Raw genomic sequence first — 12,678 nt, 5'->3', positions numbered from 1 at the left:
AATAAATATTAACATCCCGGGTACGAAATCAAGAAGCGATAACACTAGAATGATCCCTACGACGTAAGTATCGCTATATCACCTCTCTATTTCTTTGTAGTTTGAGTTTTGGAAGGTACTTCATAGTTAAGAAAACATCTACTTTCTGTATTTAAGCTTTTAAATATCTAGGAAGGTTGATAAATTCGTTTCCTAATAGTTAGAACTCACGGGACAGTGATCGGAAGCCGTGAGTTCGATTTATTTCACTTTTAGTGGACTGTTTTGTAGTTCGCTCATTTTGGCCGATTGTGCTGCTAATTTATAGAGTTTGGAAGGATGAAGGGCGTGGAGAAATGCCACTTGTGGAAGGGTAGTAGGCTGGTCGCTTGTTGTTGCAATTTCAGGCTAATTGATAACTTGTTGATTGGGTGTGTTATGGTATATTTAGGGGTTTTGTTGTTTCGAAGGTCCCGAATTGTAGTTGGATTATTTTTGAGTTGCTGATTGTATTGTGTTTGTTTCTCTCCTATAGTAGGCTTGAGGGAGCAGTAAAATCAGGGGAAATGCTGCCCGTTTTATTTTAGAATCGAGTTATCGTTTGAGATACGTGATATACTAGCGCCATCTAAGTTGTACATGTATTTCTTTGTTATAGGGTTGTCGCTCTAGTTGTCATAAGCTTGTTGTTGAGTTGCATTGACGGCTTGAGGTATGTTAAGGTTATCCCTTCTTTCCTTTTGGCATGATCCATATGATACAACGAAACGAGCAAGCATGCAACTTTCATAAATGATTTTATTCTTAGAAGTACTGGTTGCCTATGTTCTTGATTCCCTATATGTCTTATTATTCTATCGTCAGTTCATGGGTCTCAGAAAATACGTAAGATGATAAAGTTTATTTCATGATATTAATCGAAGGCATAATAATTTTATGATATTCCGAGAGATCTTATTGACTTACTTCTCATGCATTGCATTCATTTATACATGTACATTGACCTATGAGCAGATGGCGTTATATACGCATATATTATATATATATATATATATGGGGTATGGGGAAAGGTTATGGAATTATATATGGACCACCACCTAATCAGCTGGTATACGTTGATGATTTCGCCCACAGTGGCTGAGATGATATGATGGGATGCCCTTAGAGGCTTGATGATGTTATGTACGCATATACCTATGCATGGTATGATATTTATACGCACATGCATGACATTATAAATTTTTCATGATTCATAGAGCTATTCAGAATTACAGGTTGAGTTCCTTACTCCATGTTGCTTTCATGTCTTTTATATACTACTGTCATGCCTTATATACTCGGTACTTTATTTGTACTGACGTCCCTTTTGCCTGGGGATGCTGCGTTTCATGCCTTCAGGTCCCGATAAACAGGTTGAGAGTCCTCCTAGTAGGCTATCAGCTCAACAGAAAGTGTTGGTGCACTCCACTTGCTCCGGAGTTGCCTATTTGGTCAGTATGATTAGGGCATGTATTGATTAGTATGGCAGGGCCCTGTCCTGACCTTTTTGACATTTATGTAATCTTAAAGGCTTGTAGATAGATGTCATGTATATGGATACTTGTATGGCCTTGTCGGCCTATGTTTTGAGTATACAAATGATCATGTCGGCCTTAGAGGCTCGTATGTCATATGTATAAGTTTTTATATCATGTGTGGTCATCTTATGTCTCGTATTCCCTTATGTTTTATTCTGGTTATCTCATGACGTCACTTCTGGCCCATTTACCCATGATGGTATGATAAGAAAGATACGTTACATTGGTGCTCTGTTAAGTAAGGCACTTGGTGCCCGTCGCGGCCCATCGGTTTGGGTCGTGACATTCACCCTGGCCTTTCTCTACTTGGGATATGGACGTCATCTAACCAATTGAATTTCGGGATCGTATTGTTTGTCGATTTGGAGTACCTGATTCAATCATTACCGACAATGCCGCCAATCTCAACAGTGATCTAATGAAAACCATGTGTGAAACATTCAAGATCAAGCACCGAAATTCTGCAGCATATAGATCACAAATGAATGGAGCCGTGGAAGCCGCCAACAAGAACATCAAGAAAATATTAAGGAATATGGTGGAAAACTACAAGCAATGGCATGAGAATCTACCATTTGCTTTGCTCAGGTACCGCACCACAGTTCGTACGTCAACTGGGGAAACCCCCTATCTACTGGTCTACGGTACCGAAGCTGTTATACCCGTCGAGGTGGAGATTCCTTCCTAAAAATTATACATGAGGCCGAGCTCAGCTATGCAGAATGGATATAGAGTCGGTACGAGCAACTGTCTCTCATTGACGGTAAGAGGATGAACGCAGTGTGTCACGGTTAACTCTACCAGAATAGAATGGCAAGGGCTTTCAACAAAAAGGTTAGATCAAGGCAATTCACACCGGGGCAATTGGTGTTGAAGCAGATCTTCCCGCACCAGGACAACGCAAAAGGAAAATTCTCACCTAACTGGCTAAGCCCTTACATGGTTCACCGAGTACTGACAGGAGGAATGCTTACACTTGTAGAGATGGATGGAGAAATATGGCCAAAACCTATCAATTCGGATGCCGTCAAGAGATATTATGTTTAAGATTATGTTTGCGCTTTATTTTGATGTAACCTGAATTACGCTTGACCTGATTCCCGTTTAAGAGGGGATACGTAGGCAACCATGTGTGTTCAGTCACATCATAATAAAATCTGCATTCCCCTCTACGGTCAGGAACCAGGGAATGATTTTGAGTTTTTTTCAATCTCATTACGTCAAGGATCACCAAGAAGTGTATCGCCGGGAGTATACATTAAACTAGGGCAGAATTTTGAGGGGGGTCCTCAAAATTCCAAAATAAGAAGGTCGCAATGTCTCAAAGCATGCCACGGTCTATGATTCGACCAAACTATTTACTTTTGTTCATTATTTTTAAAGCAACTGGATTTCTCACAAATGATTTATCACAAATGCATATTTTCAAAAATTTCATTTCTGTAGTAGCCAGAGGTTGCCCAGGGCGACTCGAACAAGGCGTCAAGGCGAGGAGCAAAGGTGAAATGAGGAATCAAAGGCACAAACCGGACTTTCCCCCAAAAAGTCATGATTTTTCTTTGGATGCAGGCATAATGGATATAACAAGCATTCCCAATAAAATATAACAAGAATGCTATCTTCACACCGACGGAAGTCACCAAGCACAAACACGTCAACCTAAGGATCACTTTCCCTTCCACATTTAATCATTGCTTTCTCTGCATAGGTCTAAGCGCTGCCCTCACTCATTGCATAGGGCGAAGAACTGCCCGCATCATTGCAGAAGGCTAAGCACTGCCTTTCTCTGCATAGGGCTAAACGTTGCCCTCATTCTTTGCATGAGTCTAAGCACTGCCTCCATTATTGCATACGGCTAATGCTGCCTTTCTCTGCATAGAGCTAAACGATGCCCTCATTACGTTGCATGAGGCTAAGCACCGCCTCTATTATATCGTAAAAAGGCTAAACGATGCCTTTCCTTGTATGAGACTAAGCACTGTCTCTATTACATTGCATGAGGCTAAGCATTGCTTCTACTATTGCATAAGGCTAAACGCTGCCTTTCTCTACATAGGACTAAGCACTGCCCTCATCACATACAAGGCTAAGCGTTGCCTTGTCTCATTCTCGCATATGACTAAGCATCACCTATTCCCTCTATCAAATGATTGATATCGCCGCATCTTTACATTTCATAGGTTGAAACATTGCCATATTTTCCAAAGGCATCATAGTCTGAAGGCATCAATAAACTACAACTTATAGTACTCTACAGGGTTAATTAAAGTTTAGAGTCGCCACCTAGTATTTAAGGTATACTAGGACACTTATACTACACTTTGTAATGTACATTTGATTATGGTCTACGAAACTGTTGAGATTCTGAGTAAGGGTTTAAATTATCTCGAGGTGAAGGTATTAGGCATCCCTCAAAAACCAAAAAACGTGGTTCCTGTGGACTCAATCAAAAAAGGGATGGAAGGTTCAAAAGAATGATCAACAAATACTTACAACTATTACAAAGAGTAAAATAATGATCAACGTTCACTAGAATGAATAGTGATGATATTAAATATGCAATGAATCATATGCAGATGAAGTATGCAAGTATTTTTGGTATTTTGAAATGAAATGATTAAAATATATTTACTCGTATGAAATATATGTAAAGCGGACAAGGGAATCGTATTCCAAAAGATAAGTTGAGTGCAAAAGGAGTTCTAGATAGAGAATAGTAAAATATTTGACAAAATATATATGCAATAATATGTAGTATGTGAAAGAATAAAAGGGGCATTAAAGAATGGTATTTTAGTGTAAATTGAATAATATAAAAAAAGAATTGTACCTAAAGAATGCATGTTAACTCAAAGTATTTGAACAAAATCTTGAACTTACAAGAATATACTTGAAGAAAAAATGACTCATAATTAGAGTCAACAAGTTTTAGATGGATGACTACAACAAGAGAAAATTTATACTAAAGGATTGCGAAAAAAGGGAAAGAATATTCATTTGCACATGAAGAGATAAATAACAAGTAATTTGACCAAAGAGTGTAGAAGGAATTATCTCAATGTATAAGGAGCAAAGTGAAAGAATTATTTTGATGAATAAAGGATGATATATATTCATAGTAAGCCATAAAACTCGACATGAAATATGGAATTAAATATGCACAAGAAAGTAGACAAAATATATGAGAGAGAGGTAGAAAGCTTTGAAGAAGGCATGCTTTTTAATTATTGAAACACAAAAGGCTATATTTTGACAAAACAAAAATATTCGGATGGAGGTTGAATTAAAGAATAAATCCATGAAAGTTGATTCAGGATTAACAACTTTGGGATAGAATATGTGAAAAGAATTTTTATGTTGGAATGGTCTTGAAAATAATGGTAAATGAAGCTCTTAACAAATGCATGGCTAACGAAGAATTAGTCAAGAAACATAGGCAAACACCATGGTTGTATTCACGTGAATCTAATGGATGTACAATGTGTAAAATATTTTGAGAAAATCCCACAAGAAGACTGTCACGACCCAAAATCCAACTAGTCTTTATGGCACCTAACCCAACCCGTTAGGTAAGCCAATAAACAACTATCCAATTTAATGAGATTGATTAAGAGGAGAAATGATAATACAACTGCGTTATACAAGAATTTTTTCAAAGGGATGGTAGTACAAATCATGAGCTTCTATGATTTAGAATTTACAAAGCATGTATGAAATAAAGTACATCATCTGTTTGAAATTGTCACGCCCCAAACTCGGGGAGCGCGACCGGCGCTCAACCAAGTGAACCCGGCCGAGTAAGATTGCTAGATACTTTCTACCCCAAACTCACTCATGGAAAACAATGTGACATATATATTCATTAATTAAATAATAGAGAGATCATGAATACAATACCAAAACCTTTCTATTAATTACTTTACTTTTAAGTCTCAAAATACCCACCTTTTTATAATCTAAAGTTGAACAAGAGATCAAAACACAACATAATCTGTTTGACTTTCCTAGCACCCATGTATAACCCACATAGTGTCTACGGAGCCTCTAAGAGATACAAAAGAGAGTTATGATAGTGCCGGCAATAGGGCCCCGGCTATACCTCAAAACGTGATAACAAAATATACAAAAGATACATGACCACGGAATGAGGTGGGGCTCACCAAGTCTACTAGGAGGAAGGTGTACTGCTATCGCTGATCAACACTGCCTGCTATGGAACCACCTGCATCTATTTAAAGATGCAGCGCCCCCAACAAAAGGGACATTAGTACTGTCGAATAGTACTAGTATGTAAAGCTAAACACCATCTCAATAGAAGTGAAAAACAGTCATGAGTTCAATAAGAGCTTCAAATAATACTAAAACATCAAATAAGGATCACATAAGTTCTCAAGTCAATCTCCATGTTATTAGGTTGGGTGATTTTTAGTGTCGATATACCACAATTCTCAATACCTCCGTATTCTTACATAGAGTCTGATCTCGACCCGATCGGCTAGGTCATCCCATTTGAGACATCAACCATAACCACAATTTAAATTATCATTTCTCAGCATAATCACTACCATGTGTGCGGCATGGCGTCAGATCACGGCCCGATCGGCAAGGCCATCTCATCCAAGACGTTATCTTTTTCAGTCAATCAATTCACATCATACTTCTTTCATATCTTTTCAATTCATTGGTACTAGTGATCACGATTACAAAGTCATTCTTGGAACTTGGCCATATTTCATAGTTCCAGTTCCCTTTTCCATATTCAAATATCATTATCATTATCATTATCAACAACAATAGGTCTTCCCATTCAAGACATTAAATTCACATATGAGCAATTTGGAAAATTCTTAGGCACATGGAGGCTTTTCATACAATTTGGCATAACAATCTTTATTTCGATCTTGACATGAAGTCTTAACATATCTAAGACATATTCCACATTTTGAACACATCCTCAAATGACAAGATGACATGATGAAGCATTTAGAATAAGTATTGAACATATATCCTTCAACACAACCACATTAGGAATAACCAATTTAATAATGATCAAGGACTTACTCCAATTACATGAACATCGTGGGATTCGAGTCTAAGAAGAAGGAGGTTTAGCCAACATACTTCTCAAACTCTAAAATGATCCCTAATTCTTAGAAACTTCAATCTATTTTAGAAATATAACAAGTTGAACCAAAATTAGGAAGATGATCATGGTTTTAGCTCATTTGAGCATATTATCAAACACTAGGTATGCATCAATGTTTTAAGGCAATTTTTGTGGAAGATTCTACCATTCCCCAACCCATTCTCTATCATTTTTAGCTCACAACCTTCCCGCATACTTCAAGGATACATGCATGCAAGACAACAATCCGCACACCCAATATTTGTCTCTCTATTTAACCCATTTTAGTAAAATTTCGAAATTGAGAGCTAGGACATAGATTCTTACCTTTAGGGTGAAGAGTTCCTTTGTTTATCCTCAATGGTTGAGCAAGAATTGATGGATAATAGGTTAAAGGTTGCTCCCTCACTCTAAGAACTCTCTCTCTCTCTCTCACTCACTCTAGAATATCAGAAATGTGCTCAAATGAGTTATGGTACATGTTTTAACGAAGAAGGGTCGGGTTTAAAAACCCTATAAATGAATCCCCGGAACAGGATATGCGGTCGCATATGCGACCGCAGAATGGTTATGCGGTCTGCATATCGGCCGCATAATCTGGGTGCCAAAAATTGGAAGGGAACTGACCGGGTCTGCGGTTACTATGCGGCCAGCAGACCTGGTCTGCGGTCGCATAATGCACCGCAGAACTGTTCTGCGGTCGCATAGTGCACCGCAAAACCTCCCTCCGATAAATCCCAAAGCTGGGTATGCAACAAGAGTCCGGCCTGCGAAGTGGTTATGCAGTTGCATAATGGCCGCGAAATTGACATCAAAATGACCTAGAACCCTGGTTTTTAGGAAAACTTTTCACGGGTACATCCTCCTCCACATAAGACCATTCATCCTCGAATGAGGGTCAAGGTTAACTATTAGCATATTATGCAACTCAATTTTCATACCACACACCGGCAGCCCCAAATTTGGCTATCTCCCTAAATTTCCAAAAAGTTTGCCAGAGTTTCCTTTGTAACTAGGCCTATCCACCTGTGAGAGAGCCCCAGAATCACATCCTAAAAACATGTACACAAACCAACGATGTAACATAACTCATAACAATACCAACCGAGGCCTCATGTAAACAACATATAATCAAAAGGAACACCTTTGCATTAACTGAACAAGTGATACAAAATTCATTGGCGACAAGTTCATAAAAAGGATTACACAGCTATTCAAACAAGTAAGGATACTTTTTCTTCATTTCTTCCTCGGCCTCCCAAGTAGCCTCTTCGACTTGTTGGTTTCGCCATAGCACTTTCACGGAGGCAATTTCTTTATTTCTCAACTTCCGGACTTGCCTATCAAGAATGGCAAATGGAATTTCTTCATATGACAGTTCTTCATTAACCTCAATGGCCTCAACCGGCACAATAGCTGACGGATCTCCAACTACCTTCTTCAACATAAACACATGGAATACCGGGTGCACTAATGACATCTCAGGTGGTAGCTCAAGATTGTCTGCCACCCCACCGATCCTCTGAATGATTTTGTACTGTCCGACATACCTCGAACTCAATTTACCTTTCTTACCAAATCACATTACACCTTTCATGGGGGAAATTTTCAAGAATACCCAATCATCTTCTTTGAACTCCAAATCCCTATGACGAACATCCGAATAGGACTCCTGGCGACTCTGAGTAGTGTTCAATCGTTCCTTAATTGTCTTAACTTTTTCCATAGCCTGATTCACGAGGTCTGGCCCTATCAACTCTGCTTCCCCAATTTCGAACCACCCAATTGGAGATCTACATCTCCTACCATATAATGCCTCAAATGGTGCCATCTGAATACTAGCATGAAAGCTGTTGTTATAAGCAAACTCTATGAGTGGCAAATGATCATCCCAGCTACCGTTGAAATCAAGAACACAAGCAAGCAACATGTCCTCAAGTGTCTGAATAGTCCGCTCTGCTTGCCCGTCGGTCTGTGGATGGAAAGTTGTACTAAGATTCACCTAAGTACCCAAACCTTTCTGAAATTGCTTCCAAACATTTGCCGTGAACTAAGCCCCTCTATCGGAAATGATAGAAACTGGAGTACTATGTAGCTGACTATTTCCTTCATATATAACTGAGCATACTGTTCTGCTGTGTCGGTAGATTTAACTAGCAAGAAATGAGCTAATTTCGTGAGACGATCCACAATCACCCAAATTGAGTCAAACTTGCGTGGAGTGCGGGGTAATCCTACCACAAAATCCATATTAATTATTTCCCACTTCCACATTGGAATTTCTATGTTCTGTGCCAACCCACCAGGCCGTTGGTGTTCGACCTTTACTTGCTAATACTTTCTACCCCAAACTCACTCACGGAAAAAGAGGTGACATATATTCATTAATTAGACAATAGGGAGATCATAAATACAATACCAAAACCTTTCTATTAATTACTTCACTTTTAAGTCTCAAAATACACACCGTTTTATAGTCTAAAGTGGAACAAGAGATCAAAACACAACATAATTAGTTTGACATTTCTAGCACCCATGTACAACCCACATAGTGTCTACGAAGCCTCTAAGAGATACAAAAGAGAGTTATGATAGTGCCGGCAACAAGGCCCCGGCTATACCTCAAAACATGATAACAAAATGTACAAAAGATACATGACCCCGGAATGAGGTGGGTCTCACCAAGTCTGCTAGGAGGAAGGTGTACTGCTATCGCTGATCAACACTGCCTGCTATGGAACCACCTGCATCTATTTAAAGATGCAGCGCCCCCAGCAAAAGGGACATTAGTACTGTCGAATAGTACTAGTATGTAAAGCTAAACACCATCTCAATAGAAGTGAAAAACAGTCATGAGTTCAATAAGGGCTTCTAACAATACTAAAACATCAAATAAGGATCACATAAGTTCTCAAGTCAATCTCCATATTATTAGGTTGGGTGATCTTTAGTGCCGATATACCACAATTCACAATACCTCCGTATTCTTACATGGAGTCCGATCTCGACCCGATCGGCTAGGTCGTCCCATTTGAGACATCAACCATAACCACAATTTCAATTATCATTTCTCAGCACAGTCACCACCATGTGTGCTGCATGGCGTCTGATCATGACCCGATCGGCTAAGCCGTCTCACCCAAGACGTTACCTTTTTCAGTCAATCTATTCACATCATACTTCTTTCATATCTTTTCAATTCATTGGCACTAGTGATCACGATTACAAAGTCATTCTTAGCACTTGGCCGTATTTCATAGTTCTAGTTCCCTTTTCCATATTCAAATATCATTATCATTATCAACAACAATAGGGCTTCCCATTCAAGACATTAAATTCACATATGAGCAATTTGGGAAAATCCTAGGCACATAGAGGCTTTTCATATAATTTGGCATAACAATCTTTATTTCGATCTTGACATGAAGTCTTAACATTTCTAACACATATTCCACATTTTGAAGATATCCTCAAATGAAAAGATGACATGATCAAGCATTTAGAATAAGTATTGAACATTCATCCTTCAGCACAACCACATTAGGAATAGACAAGTCAATAATGATCAAGGACTTACTCCAATTACATGAACATCATGGGATTCGATTCTAAGAAGAAGAGGGTTTAGCCAACATACCTCAATTGAGCTTGTCAAACTCTAAAATGATCCGGAATTCTTAGCAACTTCAATCTATTTTAGAAATATAACAATTTGAACCAAAATTAGGAAGATGATCATAGTTTTAGCTCATTTGAGCATATTATCAAATACTAGGTGTGCATCAATGTTTTAAGGCCCTTTTTGTGAAGATTCCACCATTCCCCAACCCATTATCTACCATTTTTAGCTCGAAACCTTCCCACATACTTCAAAGATACATGCATGCAAGACAACAACTCCGACACCCAATATTTGTCTCTCTATTTAACCTATTTTTGTAAAATTTCGAAATTGAAAGCTAGGATATAGATTCTTACCTTTAGGGTGAAGACTTCCTTTTTTTATCCTCAATGGTTGAGCAAGAATTGATGGATAATAGGTTGAAGGTTACTCCCTCACTCTAAGAACTTTCTCTCACTCTAGAATATCATAATTGTGCTCAAAATGCGCTATGGTACATGTTTTAACGAAGAAGGGTCGGGTTTAAAAGGTCCAGAAATGAAACCCAGGAACAGGATATGCGGTCGCATATGCTACCACAAAATGGTTATGCGGTCCGCATATCGGCCAAATAATCCGGGTCTACGGTCACTATGCGGCCCGCAGACCTGTTTTGCGGTCGCATAATGCACCGCAGAACCTCCCTTCGAGAAATTCCAAAGCTGGGTATGCGACAAAAGTATGGCCCGTGAAGTGGTTATGCGGTCGCATAATGGCCGCGAAATTGACATCAAAATGACCCAGAAAACTGACTCATGCTGCGACCATTCTGCGGTCCACAGAGTGGTTCTGCAGTTGCAGAATAGGCCGCAGAAATGCCTACTTCTGCCCAACATTTTCTTCAACTCCCCAGCACACTATTCAATCCAAAAAGTCCGAACCCTGGGTTTTAGGAAAAAGTTTTACGGGGCCTTATAGAAATATACAAGAACAGATTAAAATTCAAAAGCTACCAAGATCAAGAGGCAATTATGACCGGAATGCATGTACATCTTCAAATCCAGCTCCCGCAGTACACAACAACATCTGCACGCATGGTGCAGAAGTGTAGTATGAGTACAAGCGACCCCATGTACTCAATAAGTAACAAACCTAATCTTAGGTTTAAAGTAGTGACAAGGCTCAGAGTCCAACTCCAATAACCAGCCATAGTTCATAACAATATAATAAAAATGGTACGAGAAAATAACTCAGAGATATGATGCTCAACTCCTTCACAGTTACGAAAAATAGGCATGCTTTTCAAGTATAACAGTAAAACCCAAATCTTCCACCGAAAACACCAAAAATATTTGAGTAAGTTCGAAAACTGTGATTTTTCCCAAAAATCTTTCAACAATAAATAAGATGTTTCATTTTTCAGATAGCATGAGGAAAGTACATCTCTATGCCTACATGTCAATACGCAGGTGAAATCATGAATGTCATCAAAATCGGGTAGTAGAAGGAAATGCATCTCTATGCATGTATCTCAAGTACGCATGTCAAATGCAATGTTTCTTAATGATGAACTCATGTACTCAGACTCTCAGAGTACTCAATCTCACTGTGTCGTATTCTCACTCTTCATGCTCAATACTCAGCACACTCGGTCACTTAGTACTGTACAGGGCAGATCCAGCCCAAATATAAGTAAAACAAGGCAGATCTAGCCCAAGATGCAAAAGAAAAACCAGGGTAGATCCAACCCAATGCAAATGAACCAAAATGCAAATAAACTAGGACAGATCCAGCCCAATGCAAATGAACCAGGGCAGATCCAGCCCAATTGTAAATGATTGCAAGAAATTGCACCCACTATGAATGTGCAGATTCTGAAGGGGCCGATTTAGCCCAAGCGCTATAATAAGACAAATCCTATCATAAATCGATAAAACATGTTGCGGCGTGCAACCCGATCCCATAAATATCTCTCACAACAGGCCCTCGGCCTCACTCAGTCATAAATCTCTCCAGTCTCTCGGACTCACAACACTCATGCTAAGAGGCATAATCAACGATACAAGATGTGACAATATACGATAACAGAGATTGAGATATGATACGTAAAGATGAATGTGACTGAGTACATAACTGCAATTAAGCAAATAACTCAATAGCAAAGAACGACCACGGTGGGTCCCAATAGTACCAACATATAGCCTAAACATGATTTCAAGCATAAATCATAGCTCATGTGCTCTAACACATAGACTATAGCAATATTGTTCAGATAAGATAGCTACTCAGTTCCATGGAATCGACTAAATCACAATTACTACAGTGAACGCCCACACGCCCGTCACCTAGCATGCGCGTCACCTCAATATCACTCACATAGCACGTAATTCGAGGAT

This window comes from Nicotiana tabacum, chromosome 15 (genome assembly GCF_000715075.1).
Source record: "Nicotiana tabacum cultivar K326 chromosome 15, ASM71507v2, whole genome shotgun sequence".
Lineage (NCBI taxonomy): Eukaryota > Viridiplantae > Streptophyta > Magnoliopsida > Solanales > Solanaceae > Nicotiana > Nicotiana tabacum.
The sequence above is the reverse complement of the archived record's forward strand: the minus strand, read 5'-3'. Positions refer to the sequence as shown.